Genomic DNA, 16,183 nt, shown 5'->3' with positions numbered 1-16,183 from the left:
ATGTTTGGGCTTTCCTACATTGTGCTTCAGCAATGGATATCTATAACAGTATTAGCAGCATGTGAACTCTAAAATGCTCATATATGCCGTGGAACAGGTTTTTGGGGATATCATACATTGTGCTTCAGCAATGGATATCTATAACGTTCTTAACAGCATGTGAGCTATAAAATGCTCATGATGCTTGGAACAGGTCGTTGGGGATATTATACGGAATTCTCAAGATCTGAAGACCCTCTTCTGGCTTGCTGCTGGTAGTCACAACAAGATATGAAGCATGGAGTCGATCAGATCGTGTTGATTGGGAATTACTGGGCTTAACAGAAAAGTGTACGAGGGGGATGGGGTCTATGGTCATAAATGTTTTTATTTTCCGTGAAGTTGAGAAGACATTTTTCAGTGAAATATTAAATTTACCACGTTGTTGCTTGCTTCATATGTGCAATAAATCTAACATGCAATCTCCTAGGGCGTTTCTGGATTCTCAAGATCTGAAGTGCCTCTTCTGCTGCTAGTTACAAGTGTGAAGCATCTAAAATTTGCATGGAGTTCTTCAGATTGTTGTGATTGGGGTTTGCTGGGCTCAACAAGCAAGCACATGATGTATATTCTCTCTGAATGTTTGTACTTGCTGTAACGTTCATGTGAAGCATCTTATATTTGCATTGAGTTCTTCAGGTGGTTGTGAGTGGTATTCACTGGGCTCATCAGAAAGCACACGATATACTTGAGCCTTAAATTCTGAATGTTTGTAATAGGTGTGAAGTTGCAAGTACTTTTGAATGGTCCTTCAAGGTCAAATATACCACTTTGTCAATTTTCAATACAATGATAGTCTGGGACTGATTGTTAGCTAAGCATTTTTAATGCATTGCATATGATTATGTTTAAGGTCATTCAATGTTGAAGGGGTGGTGATCAAGCTGAACAAGGAGGTTTGGAGTACCTAAGGTTAGCATTTGTTGCAAAACCTTCTCTGGTCATCAAATGTATTCAATATCTCCTAGTGTTGTATGTTTCACGGAGGGAGGACAAAAATGTATTTGCGAGTTAGCTTTTCATACCTACCGTAAGGTGGGGTTAGCCACTGGTGAGGCCCTTGCCATCATGCTTCCTTTTTCTCCACCCCGCTCAATGCTCCCCTTCATGCCCTTGCCATCCCTCTCTTGATCCCCACCCCACCCCCCACCTCTTTTTTTACGAGTTTCAAAATTTGGGAAGTCCACATTCATGACACCATATTTTGTGGTCTAATGGCCACATCCAAGAGACCGTCATTTAAGGATGGAGGGGTTCGTACCATAGCTCTTGTCACAAATTGCATAGATCTTGCTTCAACGATGTCTAGCATATTTGGGCAATTCATCAGTACCGTGGCTTAGTACCATGGCTTCACAGTGAGCAGCATGGAGACCAAGCATCATGTGCCATGCTTACCAATGACACTCAATTTGTAGAATGGCTTCACAGAAGTAAGCAACATCATGGATCATGTGCCATGCTTACCAATGACACTCAATTAGCACAATGGCTTCAAAGTGAGTAGTACAATGGCTTCATAGTAGAGAGCAGCACGGAGACCAAGCATCATGTGCCATGCTTACCAATGACACTCAATTAGTACAATGATATTTTATCATCGATTGGGGAACACTTTGACTTCATTTTTAAGTCAACTACTGTTGTGGCCTCGGTCTATATGGATCAGGGGGTATTGAAAGTATAATTGGTTGTGTTGGACTTGCCCTCTCCAGAACATTGTAGTCAAAAGCATGTGTGGGCCAAGTAATGTGTGTGGACCTAAAAAACAATAAAGAAAAGGGGCCCCTTTGGAAAGGTAGCTTTAGGATTCTTTGCCCAAGGAGAGCTAATTCTTGGGCGAGTAATGTAGGTTGGCTTAGAAAACAATAAACAATAAAGAAAAGGGGCCCCTTTGGAAGGCGTCTTACACGCTCCTTGCCCTAGGTGGACTCTTGGATTGTTGGAGACTTCAACAACCTAGGGTTTGCTAAGGAAAAGAGTTTTAAAAACCTTTTCTTGTCATTAGATTGTGGATGTGGTAGCCTTTGATTCGTTCCACTGGGCTCATGTTTTGTTGTATTGTTTATGAAGGAATACCTTTGACTTGTTCTACTTGGCTCATGTTTTGTTGTATTGTTTATGAAGGAATACCTTTCTCCATAACTTTTGGTATGTAGGCTAGATCTTCCATCCCCAAACATGTGGATCATACCTAGATCTTCATCCCCCAACGTGTGGCATGAAAGCTTGTTGTTGAAAGTTATACTTGCCTTCGACTTGTTCTACTTGGCGCATGTTTTATGAAGGAATACCTTTCTCCATTGCTTTTGGTATGTAGGCTAGATCTTCCATCCCCAAACATGTGGTATCATACCTAGATCTTTCATCCCCCAAGCATGTGGTATTAAAGCCTGTTGTTGAAAGTCCTAGGCTAAATTTGAGAGCCTATGGTTCAAAGTCCTAGATTCTAATCTCTGCTTTGCTCCTCTTTGTCCCATCCAAACATCTTGTTGAAATCGTGCTCGATTCCATATTAAATCTCCCTCAGAAAGGTTTTTGAGAAAAGTCTATATGGATTAATTGTAAGCTCCATAAGAACCCACCCCCCTCTCCAACATGCATGCGCATGTGAACGTGCATGCCCACGTCCACGCGCGCGCACACACGTGTGCGCACACATGCACGCACACACACAAGAATGTAGTGCAACATAAGAGAGACGCACACACATGCACGCACACATGTGCACATCGGTACACATGAGAATGTAGTGCAACATAAGCGAAGGTCCATGATGGTGATGATTAACGTTGCAATGATAGTAGAATGCCCACTAGATAGAGTACAATGGTAGATTAACACAAAGGTCACCATGCATGTAGATGTTGAGAAATAATGACTTGATGTCGAAGTGTGTCTTAGGGATGATTCTGATATTTGTTACTATAGCAAATTGGTATTCGTAGAAAACGTTGTACATGAGATTGGGAATTCTATACCTCATGTCCCATGTATTTTTGGAATTTCATTTGTACTTTTGGTCCTCTCGCTACCTTGACGGACCTTGGCGGACTCGGTGGTGGAATGGGTTCAGAGATGTCCATTGTGACTTGGTCCCCTGGATTCAATCTTTGAACTTGTGATAGCTATGATGATTTGTTTTCTTGTTCTTCCCAAAACTCACCTCGTATTCCTTGGAGGTTGAGATTCTCAACTCTCTTGACCATTTCCTTCTTCCTCTCTTCGTTTTGTGTCGGTTCTACCAAAGTGTTCGGCCTACTCACTCTTTTGAACACAATGTTGACCGGGGCAAAGGAGCTACTCCCCAATTTGCCCTGCCCTTCGATCAGCTGTTCACATCGGTGCTCAGGGCATTTGGTTTGGTGAATCCCTAATATGTTGATACTAGGGTTCAACATCCAACAATTTTTTTCCCATAAAATTGTAAATATGTCTACCATGACCTCATCATGACTAGGGCCCACACCTTTTGTTTCTTGTGGGCTTGGTCCTATGCCATGTGTCTAGATTAGTGAACCAAGTGAAATTGAACGAGCCAAATGCCTTCTTCGTATCAATATCTCCAAGTGTTCTGAGCCTCTAAGATCTCCACACGAGTATGTAGTCTTTTAATCTCTTTAGGTTGGGATGCAATCCATGGTAACATCTTGCCTCACTAAAGGAATGAATGAATGTAGCTTGACCAAGTAAATGATTCTACTAGCTCGACCAAGTGTTGTGTGCTTGTGGTGTGTGCACATGGACCTAGCTTCTCTATTCTCTATAGTGGCTCTCTTATGCTCGGTAGGTATGCCCTTTTCTATTTTAGATAGTGTTCGTCAAAGCCACACGAAGATGCGATATGTCATGGACATAGACTTGTTGTGGATAAAAGTCATGGGAATTTGTTGGTTGTTTGGCATATTCCTTTCTATATTGAAGTAGGATAACAGCAAAACCTGCAAAACCCTTGTGTCGAAGATCTACTAGCTTTAGCTAAGAGTACCTATTTCTAGCTTGTCTTAAGCAAAGAACCAATATGTTTCTTAAGAATTTGATGGACATAGTTTAGCTACTTCTCTAAGGCTAAGAGGGTCCCCTATTAGTGTATCATCATCAATAAGACCAACAATGAAGCTTCCTAAACTCGCTTTCCCTAGCAAAACTCTTCACTCTCCTAAAATTGCTTGTGCCGTTGGGTAATTCAGCTATACTTGTAAACCTTGTTGAAGCTTCTTGAACTCACTTTCCCTAGTAAAACTCATAGGTCTCCTAAAATCACTTGTGCCCTTGAGTAATTTAGCTCTACTTGTGAACCTTGCTCATGAGGTATAAACTCCACATTTGTATTCTATGGATCACCCATTGATGGATTTATTGCCTCTTGTGGATCACCCATGGATGGGTTTACCTCCTCCATTGCCATTCATGAGTATTCTAAAGCAAGACATTCATTAATGAAGATATCTGGGAACCATTCTCAAAACGTTCTAAGTCCCCACTGTGAGGAGACAAGTGTGCTCAGATGGCACTGCTGATATGGATGTTGACTAGGCAGGTTAATTGGGCACTATGTTGTCTGGGCATCCTACTTAGGTGGTTAGATGATGTGGCAGAGCATAGAAAACATCAAGACAATCCATCACACAACTGACATCTTGCTCAATATTTCTAGAGGTAAGTGTAGTGTCATGTGAAAACTGTAGACAGACAAGCTGTTTACCATTCATAAGCTCAATCCCTTGGAGACTGCCCTCTTGGATTTGGCTTTTGAGGAACCAACCAAGAGCATCTGCTGCTATAGCAAAGAGAAGAGGAGCCAAGGGACATCCTTGTCTGATTGATCTTTTCAAAAAGAAAGGATCACTCATCTTCCCATTGACATTAACTTTAGTTGAAGCATTTGTGAGAAGAAGCTTGACATTTGAAACAAAGGATGGTGGACCCAGACCCAAAGATTGAATTGAGAAATCCCATTCCAATCTATCATATGCCTTATCAAAATCAACCTTAAGAAAGCATATATCCTATCTAGATTCTTTGGCATACTCACACCCTTCCCAAATGATGTAAATTATGGCTTCAAGAAGGTGACATTCTTTAATGAACCTCTTTTGTTCAGGAAGAATCCACTCTTTCATCTTACTTTGTAATCTAAGAGCCAGAGCTTTTGCAAAAATCTTGTAGCTGCAGTTTAACATTGTTAAGGTCTCCAATTTTTAAGTTCATCTTTGGGGGGATTAGTTTAATAATGCCCCCATTGATATGAAGGGGGAGAGCACCTTTACCCAAACTTTCTTGCCATAGTAGCAAAAGATAAGGGCCAACCAGCTCCCAAAAAGTCTTGTGAAACTCAATAGGTAGCCCATCCTCACCTATTGTCTTGCTATCTGCCATAGCTGAAATTGCTTCCTTCATCTCCTCTAATGTAAAAGGCCTCTCCAGATGTGGTAGATCTTTTTGCTTGACATCTTTCTCCCTTATAATTTGGCATAATTTTCTAGCTCTCTCGGTGTCCTCATTTGGAGTAATTGCAGTAGAAAACAAATTCTAAAAATGTTGTAGGATAAAATGGATATTCTCTTCTCTAGTTGCAGAACAAGAGCCATCTGCTCTTTTAAGAAGAGGAATCTCCTTCTCTACTCTCTTTCTTCTGATTAGTTTAAATGTTTCTTTAGTGGGTCTATCTATCCTCCCTGCCCACCAATCTCTAAAATAAATCTTGGAGTCATTTAATCTGATCTACTCCTACCTCCTGAGATCCTTTTTAGCATTAATAAGAACCTTTTGGGCATCTGTATCTCCTATTGTGGCATTCTATTCTAGGACTTTGACATTGTTTTGTATTAATTATTGTGTATTGAGGCACCTAATTGAAAAGAAAAACGTGGAAGAAACGCCGAACCCATTACCGCCCGATGCTCTGTGGTTAATACGTGCTGCTCTTGTGAGCTTTTAAAAAATGTACTCACATGTGGACAACCAAAGCCCAAGCTTTTGCAACAACAGAAGTGTGCTTGGAAAAAGCATTTTGCCAAGCCTTCCCAATCAGAAATTGAACACTCGTTAACAAGAAAAGCTTTGGATCAGCTTTAAACCAAGAGGAGCCCCTAATACCAAGCCCAAAGTCACAACTAAGTAAGACAGGTTTTGGTCTAACAAACTTAGAGAAGAGAAGGTTTCTACTTCTAAGGATAAATGACTGTTCAATAGTCCCTGCGAAACATAAAACCTATCACAGTCTGGCCTCCCTTCTATTATCTCCTACTTAACTATTGCACCAAGTGAAATCACCACCAAATGTTCCCACATCTACCCATTGCCAATGTTCCTTGCAATCCTCCCAAGACAGTAGCTCAATACCTCTGATGCATGTCCCATTTTCAAGCCACCTATCTGCCTTGCATTCAATCATATCAAAATCTCCCATAGTAAAACAGTTACCATCTACATATTGTAAAGATGCCCATAATCATGTCCTCTCCACTGCTGAATTAGGGGCATAGAGAGAAATTATTGAAAACTTAATTTCCTTAATAAGACATTTAAGCATTACCCATCTATTGTGATCATCTATCATAACTTGAGTGATACCATCCTTGTAGTGAGATAGGACTCCAATGGTTGTCCCACCTTTACCCTCCACATGTGAAGTATAAAAGCATACTGTTCTTTTAATCTATAGCTTTCAATCTAGTATCTAGAACATTCCCACAAGCTTTGACTTCTTGTAATGCTAGAAAGAGAAGTGAGAAAGAATTAGCTCTCAATTAGAAGGCTAGTTCCTCACTCCTTCCAAGGTCCATTAACCCCCTAACATTAAGAGTCAAGAAGGTAACAGCTTTATCTGGGATTCTTTTTCTACCCCTTTTTAGCCCTGGGGTTGGGGTTGTTCACTTGGACAATGGCAACTTTGGATTACCTCCTCTTGTGTTGAACCACGGTGAAGGCCTTACGTTGGCTAGAGTCATCGTGATTAACTGTGTTGACAGGAGTACCCTTACATTGGCTAGAGTCATCTTGATTAATTGTGTTGACAGGAGTACCCTTCACTTGACCTTCTTCTGATTCCTCTTCACTCTCTTCTATAGCATCCTCTCTATTGACATCTTCTTCAAAGTATTTTGACCACCTAGCTTCTATCACCATATTTCCTCTGTTAAAGAGCCAACGTGTGGTCGTTGCCAGTAAGCCTAGTGCACACAAGATCAACGGAAGAACTAAGGAGGCTCAAAGCACACTAAATAAGACATGAGAGGGAGATAGCAAATCTATATCTCTTGCAATGTGTGTGTTCTCAACAATACATGATAGGCCTCTTATATAGAGAGTGCCCTTTGAATAGTCAACAATTGTGGGATCTTCTAATCCACATCTCTCCTTATGGATATCCTTGATCCACATCTCCATATCATGTAGTCCACATCCTAGGGTGGCTACTTTAATTCTTTCCTTAGCACATACCTTAGCCTCTAATTATGTGCTCATGGCACCACAACTCTCAACACCTCCCCTTGGTGCCATGATCCTTTGGCTACTGCAAGGTGGTCAGATGTGAGTCTTCAATCCATCACCTCCCCTTAGTGCATACATTGCTACTTAAGGTGGTCAAGTGTGGGTATTACAAGATCAAATCCTCCCTTGGACGCTTACATGGCTATTCTCAGGTGGTCAGGTCTAATTTACAAACATATGGGATGAAGGTGGAAAGGATGTTGCTTCTCAATGCTTGATGTCAATGGCGTTGTCTTCTTTGCTTGATGTCGCTTGGTGCATGATGCTTTGTTCTTCCATGTCGCTTGGTGCATGATGCTTTCTTATTCCATGTGCCTTAACGCTTTATATGTGGATGCCATGTTCTGTGCTATGGTCATCTCATGCACTTGAGCTTTTGGCATGCTTATGACAACGATGTGTGCATTCATGCTTTAATTTGTCATTTGTTACAAAGGTCTTACCAATTGATTTCTTTCAATATTGGTAGTGTCTAATTGCTAACAATGATTCTGATCTGATAGGTGCATAGAGCTCAAAAAGACAATCACTTTTCCTTTCTGGAGCATGTCCAAATTCTTCCTGGATTGGAAGTTATGACTTGTCGAAGTTTTTGTGAAGAAGAGGGCCTTTGATGATGTGGCACAAGGATTCACAAGCTATCAATTCTTATCTGCCATGTGTCATTTTTTGGTGACCTTGGAGAACCTTAGGAACTCTGAGGTGATGCGATGTCGAAGGAGAATGCTTGCAGGAGCGATGTGGGCTTCGATGGTTGACGAGCTATGGAAGAAGATGCAATTCGTAGTTGGTTCTGTCCACACGTTGTGAAAGGCCAACAACTGTCTCTTGAAGGAGTGTTGGAAGTCACATTGTTAGTCGCTTGGAGTGGAGGAGTGGAGGCATCGTCCATTTGAGGCTGGTTGGAGCAAAGAGTCACGGGCAAGGCTTTTGTAGTCAGCTAGAGCGTTGAAGGCTATGAGGACGTGAGAGATCATTTAAGCGTAGCTTCGTCTATGGTGCAGTTTGTCTAGAGTAGACGGTGCTATAGCATGGCTTCTGATCACTGCAGGGTACTCATTCAAGTGGAGGTTGTCTTCTTAGGCTTGCTTGTAGGAGCTTTGGAGCATGTGCTCGTCGGTGTTAAGGAAGCCGGTGCTATCTACAGTTCATTGCACAGAGGGCATCGTGAGGCGTATGCATATGCTTTCTCGTAGGAGGGCATCGTTGGAGCTTGCTATGGGTAGTTGTTCATGGGATGTGGAGGCGGCTGTGTAGCTACTAGCTCTATGGCTTGCTGTGAGCATGGAACTTGGAGAGGTCGTTGAGATCATAGATGGCGCACTGGGCTAGGCTGGAGCATTGCAGATCTTATCGGCCATCGGTGGAGGTGCTTGGCTAGATGGAGTGTCATTGTAGCGGTTGGTTGAGCTATAGAGCAGTTGGTAGAGCACTTGACTCTCTAGGAGTTGCTAGTCCGAGGAGAGGTTCGCTACAGGAGCTGCTTGGGAGGTCAAGGGAGAAGTCGCGATGGAGCCTTCAAGCCCTAGTTGTTGTAGGAGACCGCCAAGGAGGATAGAGTCTTAGCTAAAGCCTTGTGAGCTTAGGCTATTGGAATGATGGAGGCTGCTAGTCGCTAGAGGTAGCAGTTGAAGGACAAGCTAGTTTATGAAGCCTTCTTTGGAGGCTAGGAGACTATTAGAGGCGACTGGCCAGTGGTGCTGCTATTAGTGAGCTGTGGCGAAGGAGCTCTCTAGTGTGGAGACTGCTCGCTGTTTTGAAAGTGACAGCTTGTATGGATTTGAAGCTAGAGCTGGATGCCTTGTCTTTGAATTTCCTCTCAGAAATCTCTCCCTATATTGCTCTTAAAATGAACACACTCTCTCTCACAAAGGACTCTCATAGAATCTCAAAGCTCTTAATGAACACTCAAGAATCCACCATGAATTAAAACTATCTCATGGACATAATCTCACAAACTTTCCCTAACATCAAGATAAGAGTGTGCCACTCACTCTAAACTACCTAGGCTTGTGGGCAACCTATGCTTTGATACCATGTTAAAGAGCCAACATGTGATCGCCACCAGTAAGCCTAGTGCACACAAGATCAGCGGAAGAACTAAGGAGGCTCAAAGCACACTAAATAAGACATGAGAGGGAGATAGCAAATCTATATCTCTTGCAATGTGTGTGTTCTCAACAATACATGATAGGCCTCTTATATAGAGAGTGCCCTTTGAATAGTCAACAATTGTGGGATCATCTGATCCACATCTCTCCTTGTGGATATCCTTGATCCATATCTCCACATCATGTAGTCCACATCCTAGGGTGGCTACTTTAATTCTTTCCTTAGCACATACCTTAGCCTCTAATTATGTGCTCATGGCACCACAACTCTCAACATCCTCTTGACTGATTTTGCTACTATTTTCAATGGCATCTTCTTTATCTTTGAGAGGTTCAAAAGGATTCTTGTTTGTTGAATCTAGAACACTAGCACCCTTGTCTTTAACACTATTTCTAATGACAAATCTGATCTTGATGCTGATTATTCACTAGAGGTGCTTGAGTTTTAGGAACCCACCTTTTAGTAGGGCTAGCTTGCTTGACCAATGGGGGTTTAGTCTCTTTGGTCTTGCCCCTCTTCAAGGGATAGTTTTTTACCACATGAGTGGAAAGACCACACAAAAACCAAGAATGGGGAAGGTTCTTATAAGTCAAAGGTTACTCCCTATATATGCTAACACTTCTATTAAGAATGATAGGTGTGTTTATGTGGTAGGGATTATCGTGTCAATAATGTGCTTAGGATTGTCCCATGTGAGTGTGGAAATGTGCCGACCAATGGGGGTTTAGTCTCTTTGGTCTTGCCCCTCTTCAAGGGATAGTTTTTTACCACATGAGTGGAAAGACCACACAAAAACCAAGAATGGGGAAGGTTCTTATAAGTCAAAGGTTACTCCCTATATATGCTAACACTTCTATTAAGAATGATAGGTGTGTTTATGTGGTAGGGATTATCGTGTCAATAATGTGCTTAGGATTGTCCCATGTGAGTGTGGAAATGTGCCGGTGCAGACGAATCGAGCTTGCTCTTGCGGCTTTCATTCATACTGAAAAAATAATAATAATCAGTCCTATTCTGGTAGCTCATTTGTATGGGGTTTTTTCAAGCATTAATAGAAGTTTCCTTTCTTTGCAAAAAAATGGCATGATTGCCTTGCCCTAGCACACCTATAATTTATTATTAGTCTCTAATTTTGGTTTTGTATTTTCATAGGTTATTATAATTATCATGGTTGAGGTTTGTGTAACCATGGAAAGGGCCTCCAATCAAAGTCCATCTCCCTTCCTCTTCTGGCTGCAGTAGACAACGCCCACGAGCAGCTCCCTGAGGATAATAATGTCATCGCTCTTCCTTCTATAAGAAAACAATACAACGTCTGTGCTCAACAGATAACAGGATCTCGTATGCAAGAGAGTGCGCTCCTATGAGAGAAGCTTCGATGGCATGCTAGAAACAGTAGAGGACGGAGGCTGGATGCTAAGGAATCAAGGTTGCTATAGCCAGTGATAAAATGGGCTTCACGAGCTTGCTCTTATATAGCCACCAATCGTAGTCGGTTAGACCCAATTGGGTAACCGACCCAGTCCGAACAAAACGGCTGACTGGGAGTCAGTCTCGAAATAGGCCACCGACCACACGATAGAACCGTGGCCCAAAATAAAGTAACTGACCTACGGGCACCGTTTGGCCCAGAGCCATCCGAGATCATTTGGGGCTCCAAACGGGCCTTGCAACCTGAGAGTGGGCTGCCTCGGGAAATGCTCCATCTACCCTCAGTGCGGTCAGTCATGGGATACCTTCCCACACTTGCATGTAGCCTAGTTGGCAGTGTGCCAACTTTATCTGAAGCCGTCCAGCCATCAGGCCACACATGGCCCCCATCTAGTGTCCAAACCAGGACCTACCAGATAACCGAGCTACTCAAATGCCTTCTCCTCATATGGGGGGCTTCCAAGTAGAGTTAGCTGGTTCTCGCGTAGTTACAGAGAGTGGAGCATTGATATCTAACACCTTCAATAGCCATGTTCTTATATTCTTTTTTAACAGTATGTACATTCTCAGTGATCCCTTCCAAAACTGCCCACATTTCAAATGTGATGGGTGCTATAACCTTCAAGTCATTGAGTGACCACAACTTATGGTCCACCTGGTGTGCAAATGTCCCTTCTAGTATTCTTCGTGGGATAAGGGGATTAATTGAAATATCCTTGAAATTAAGAGCCAAAGTGTCTAGTGTAGGAAAGTGTTGTGTAAGGACACTTCTCTCTTCTTGAGATAAAGTATCAAATGGAATAAGAGAGTGTAATTTTATGGAGAAAGGTGTAACAGTGGTGTTACGCTTCCTTCCTCCATTACTATCCAAAAGATATTCCACATTGTGGTAGCAGTAAAAAGCTTTATCACCCCATTCGATTTTCTTTTATACTACTCATACTGTGATTCATCATTTGAATTTATCTTTCCAATACATTTTGATAGCTTTTGAATAGTGGAAAGGGCATTGTCAGAAGATTTTGCAGAAAGTTCCCAAATGCAACACCAATCTAAAATACTTAGCTGGATCAACATTAGTTGCTAGTTCTCTGGATCCATAGAAAGTAAACCATTGTCATGTTGGATGAATTTATGGATTTCCATACTAGAAATGATGGATAAAAATCCTTGGATTCCAATGGAAGGGGCCAGAAGGGGATCGATAAATCCCATTTTTAGAAGATCACCGTGCCAAGCATAGTCCTATTTAATTTGGACAAACAAGAAAAAGATTGGATAAATGTTATGGATGGCAATAGATGAGGGTTATCATCCCTTGTCCATCCCCCAAGTGTGTGTGTTCATTTCAAGACAAATCTTAGACTTATCATTCACGACAGCATGTGACAAGATAATTTTCACAAGGAGGGTTTTATGAAAAAAACATGCAATTTGCTAATTTATAAATACCGAATGATATTGAAGGAGCTCCACTCCCCTGCATCCATCCACAACAAGGATAAGTTAGAACAAGAACCCTTATTTTTGGGACCACAGGCTTCAATGGGTAGCTCCACTTGTTATCGATGTCACAATATCATAGGTTATTCTAATATGGCAGATTGAATCAACCTTGGATGGTGGTGCATCATGCGCACCTCAACATTTGAGTCACAGGCATCCAGATTCTAGATGCTCCATGTGTATGGTGTGAGTTTTTCACACTTTCTGAAACATTATTTTACAAATTACCCTAGTTAGGGGTTTGGAATAAATTTTAGTCTTGATTGATATGGAGAAAGTTTTATCTCCATTGAAGCTATAGAAAAGATTCTTATAAAGACCAAGGATTTCTCCATTAGTCATATAAATTACCATTCAATGACATATAGCAATATACACCTAGAGATATCAATTCATGTCTATAGGAATATGTCAATAATATGCCTAGTGTAAAGTATATAAAAAAATCATCATACCTTTAGAATATGAAACAACAAGGTTAGGCCTTGAGGCAAGAAGTGAAGTATGAATTTCTCGAGTCTCCACCAACTCACATCTAGGATCCAAGTGAATCCTTGATTATTTTCCATTTTGGGAACAAGAAAATGTCATTTCTGTATATATACACGGAAAAATGGTATGTGTCTAGGAACTATATTGGCATTATACTCACTATTACCATGCTTTAAGTGGTGGAAAGCATTGAGTGTTCCACCCTATCATTAGTGTGAAAATTCATGCTATAGTGCTCCAACCAAGGGTCGGAAATCCAATTATAGTAAGTGTACTTATCATGTAAGCATCAATTTTGACCACCAACTTGCCCTTATAAAGCTTCACTAGGAGCCAAATAGTAATGATAATCGACTGTAGATCATTAGATTATTAGTTCATGAGATCAAATATGACCGTAAAAGAGTTAAGTATAGCTTCAAAAAGGAATGCCTATCAGTCTCTAGATCACCTCATATGGTCAACCAGTTGTGTTCATAAGCATGCACATTGTTTGCCTTAGTGTGATAATCCGTGGTTGGTCGTGTGCAACTCCCGTGCAATTCGTCAGATTGTATGCCAACACTAATAACTGGCTTTGGTTGCACAGATCGTCATATCTCGGTGCGATGATTGGGCACAAAGTAGTTGGCTGCAAATTACATATCGAAACTACAATATTGTATCATGGCTATTTTATATAACACATAAGATGGATAAGAGGTGTAAGTACCTGTGATCGCACACTCCCCGTGACTTCGAAATGTACTCTTGTAGATGTTTTGAGTATCTTTGCACCCTCTTTACACGTCAAAGACTCTGGTGGCTGACTTTGAAATCATATGTGATATCCCTCATAAATTATGTGTAGCCATCATGCTCAAGTTGTAGCAAGTGAACATTAATACGACTCAAATACGGCTTCTACACGTATCAACTAGCTTGCATGCTTCTTATTAAAGTATGATAATCGGTGTGCCACCTCTCGCAGATCATGAGCAGTTTCTAAGGTAGACAGCCAACAAGAATACTTACTTCTGGCATGGCTCTTTGGGGTGTCGACCAACGTATATGTAGCTTGCTTCCATCGTTGAAACCTTCCATCAATAGCGTGTAGCCTTCAGGTCTTTAGATGCGATGCTAGACCTTCCCATGTGTTTGTAGACAACTGGCGCACATTTGCTCGTTCAGCCACATCAGTATCCGGTCTCTATATAGGCAAAGGAGGACAGCATGATTTCTACTACAAGGTCAGGGAAGCCAATCGTACGCAGCTCAAGGCGGAGAGATGAGTAGAGGCTTCGACAAACACGCATCCAGCTCAACAAGAAGAAGATGTGCAGGGAGCAGCTATGGCTTGCATGGGTTGATTAAATAGCCATTTCGCTCCTTAGGCCGACCCAATCGTTTCATTTCTTCAATTTCACGTGAGGATTTCCATGCCAAACCATGCATAATGCCTTCAAATTTACATGTATTGAAACCATGTAATTTTATAGGCCCTATTAAGATAGTCCTGCATCGTAGCTTGGAAAAAAGGGGAGAAGAACCTAATAGACTCATCTTTCTACTATCATCTAGAGGATATGAGGATGATATCATTTGCATATAATAGTATCTCTATCATCAAGCCAGCAAGCAATGACCTTCACCTCCAAAGTGGTCAATAAAGGATGTGATCTCATCAACATAGATCCCAAAAAGTGTCAGTGAGAGGAGGCATCCTGGATTCACTCTGATCGTGCTCTCGATCTAATAAGATAGGCCATGCACTATTTGTACTCTCCTACTGACTGACTCATAAAAGGTTATCACCTAGATTTGCATCTCTTAAAGACTCTTAAGAGATTATACAAGATCGTGAAGCTGTATCAAAAGCTTTTTGAAGTCTAGAAGGCAAGCATAGACGTTCTAAGATCTCGATCTTTCTTCCTCAATGATGGCTTGTCAAGTGAAGGTGAGGTTTATATGGAGTGTTGTCTCCAAAGCCCCGCCTGTCTTAAAGCCCACTGCCCCTGAGCCTATGTGAAAGTGTTGATCTCTCTCTCTAGTACACATTTCTACATAGATCTTGGCCAATCTATAGTCAATCATGAGAGTGCAGAAGTATCTAGTGTCCATGGGGTCCCTTAGGTTGTGTATCAATACTATGGTGGTGGTACTCTAGGCGACCGAAAGACGTGACATACAAAATGATTGAATATTTGTGCTAAGATCGAGGCCAATACTTCTTGCCCATGTGAGGAGTGCTCCGTCCATAGTCTCTCCTGGTCCTAGGCTCTTCTATTGTGGGATCGATGTAGTGCAGCCCATACTTTCTAGGGCCTCAGTAGTTAAGGACATATCAAGTGGTATCTCAGATGTCGTCAAAAGTCCGAAAGCCTACTTGCATATGAGTTGAGATCTCATCTCTCAGCACTCAACATCAAGCCATAAGTTTTTGGGCATCTTCCTAGCTAGAGGGCATCCTATGGATCGAGTCGTGCATGGAAATGATCCAGAAGCATCATCCTGAACTACCAATTAGGGTATCTGGGTCGATAGCTCGCAAAACTAGTGAGTGTAATAATTTGCATCACGGGCATTATCAAAGTGTAGCTTGATATGGGTGGTGGCAGGAGGATAGGCATGTGTCGGGTCTAGCAATCGAGAAACAAGAATTGCCGATGCAAAAGGGGGGGGGGAGGTCATGTATGCATGACATAAAGACTTTAATGCCTGGGAGCCCCATCAAGTAGTCCACTGTACTTGTCCCCTCACCATGTGGGAAAGAAGTGCAAGTCATGTACAGCTCCCATCTCCAATAGGTAACACCCATACTTGTGAGCTATGGTGCATCATCCAACTACCTCACTATCCCAAGCTCTATAGGACCCACCTTTGTGCTCTGAGGTCGAATAGTTTTCTCCCCATGCGTGCATTGAATATGAGTTGCAGCTCTCCGCAGTGATATCATGTGCATAGGACAATGTATGTAGGGGACAGTAAGACATAGCAATGAAAGATCGAGCATGCAATTGCATGAGATTTTTGAACTCATACCCACGTGTTGTGCACTCCCGCATCACGAAAATAAGTGGTCTCAAGTGTGATCTCAAAAGAACTGCTACAACCCTAAAGCCTCGTA

Source organism: Dipteris shenzhenensis, chromosome 1, assembly GCF_047967505.1.
Source record: "Dipteris shenzhenensis isolate YYH24624 ecotype China chromosome 1, Dip_SZ_1.0, whole genome shotgun sequence".
Lineage (NCBI taxonomy): Eukaryota > Viridiplantae > Streptophyta > Polypodiopsida > Gleicheniales > Dipteridaceae > Dipteris > Dipteris shenzhenensis.
Note: the sequence above shows the minus strand (reverse complement) of the source record.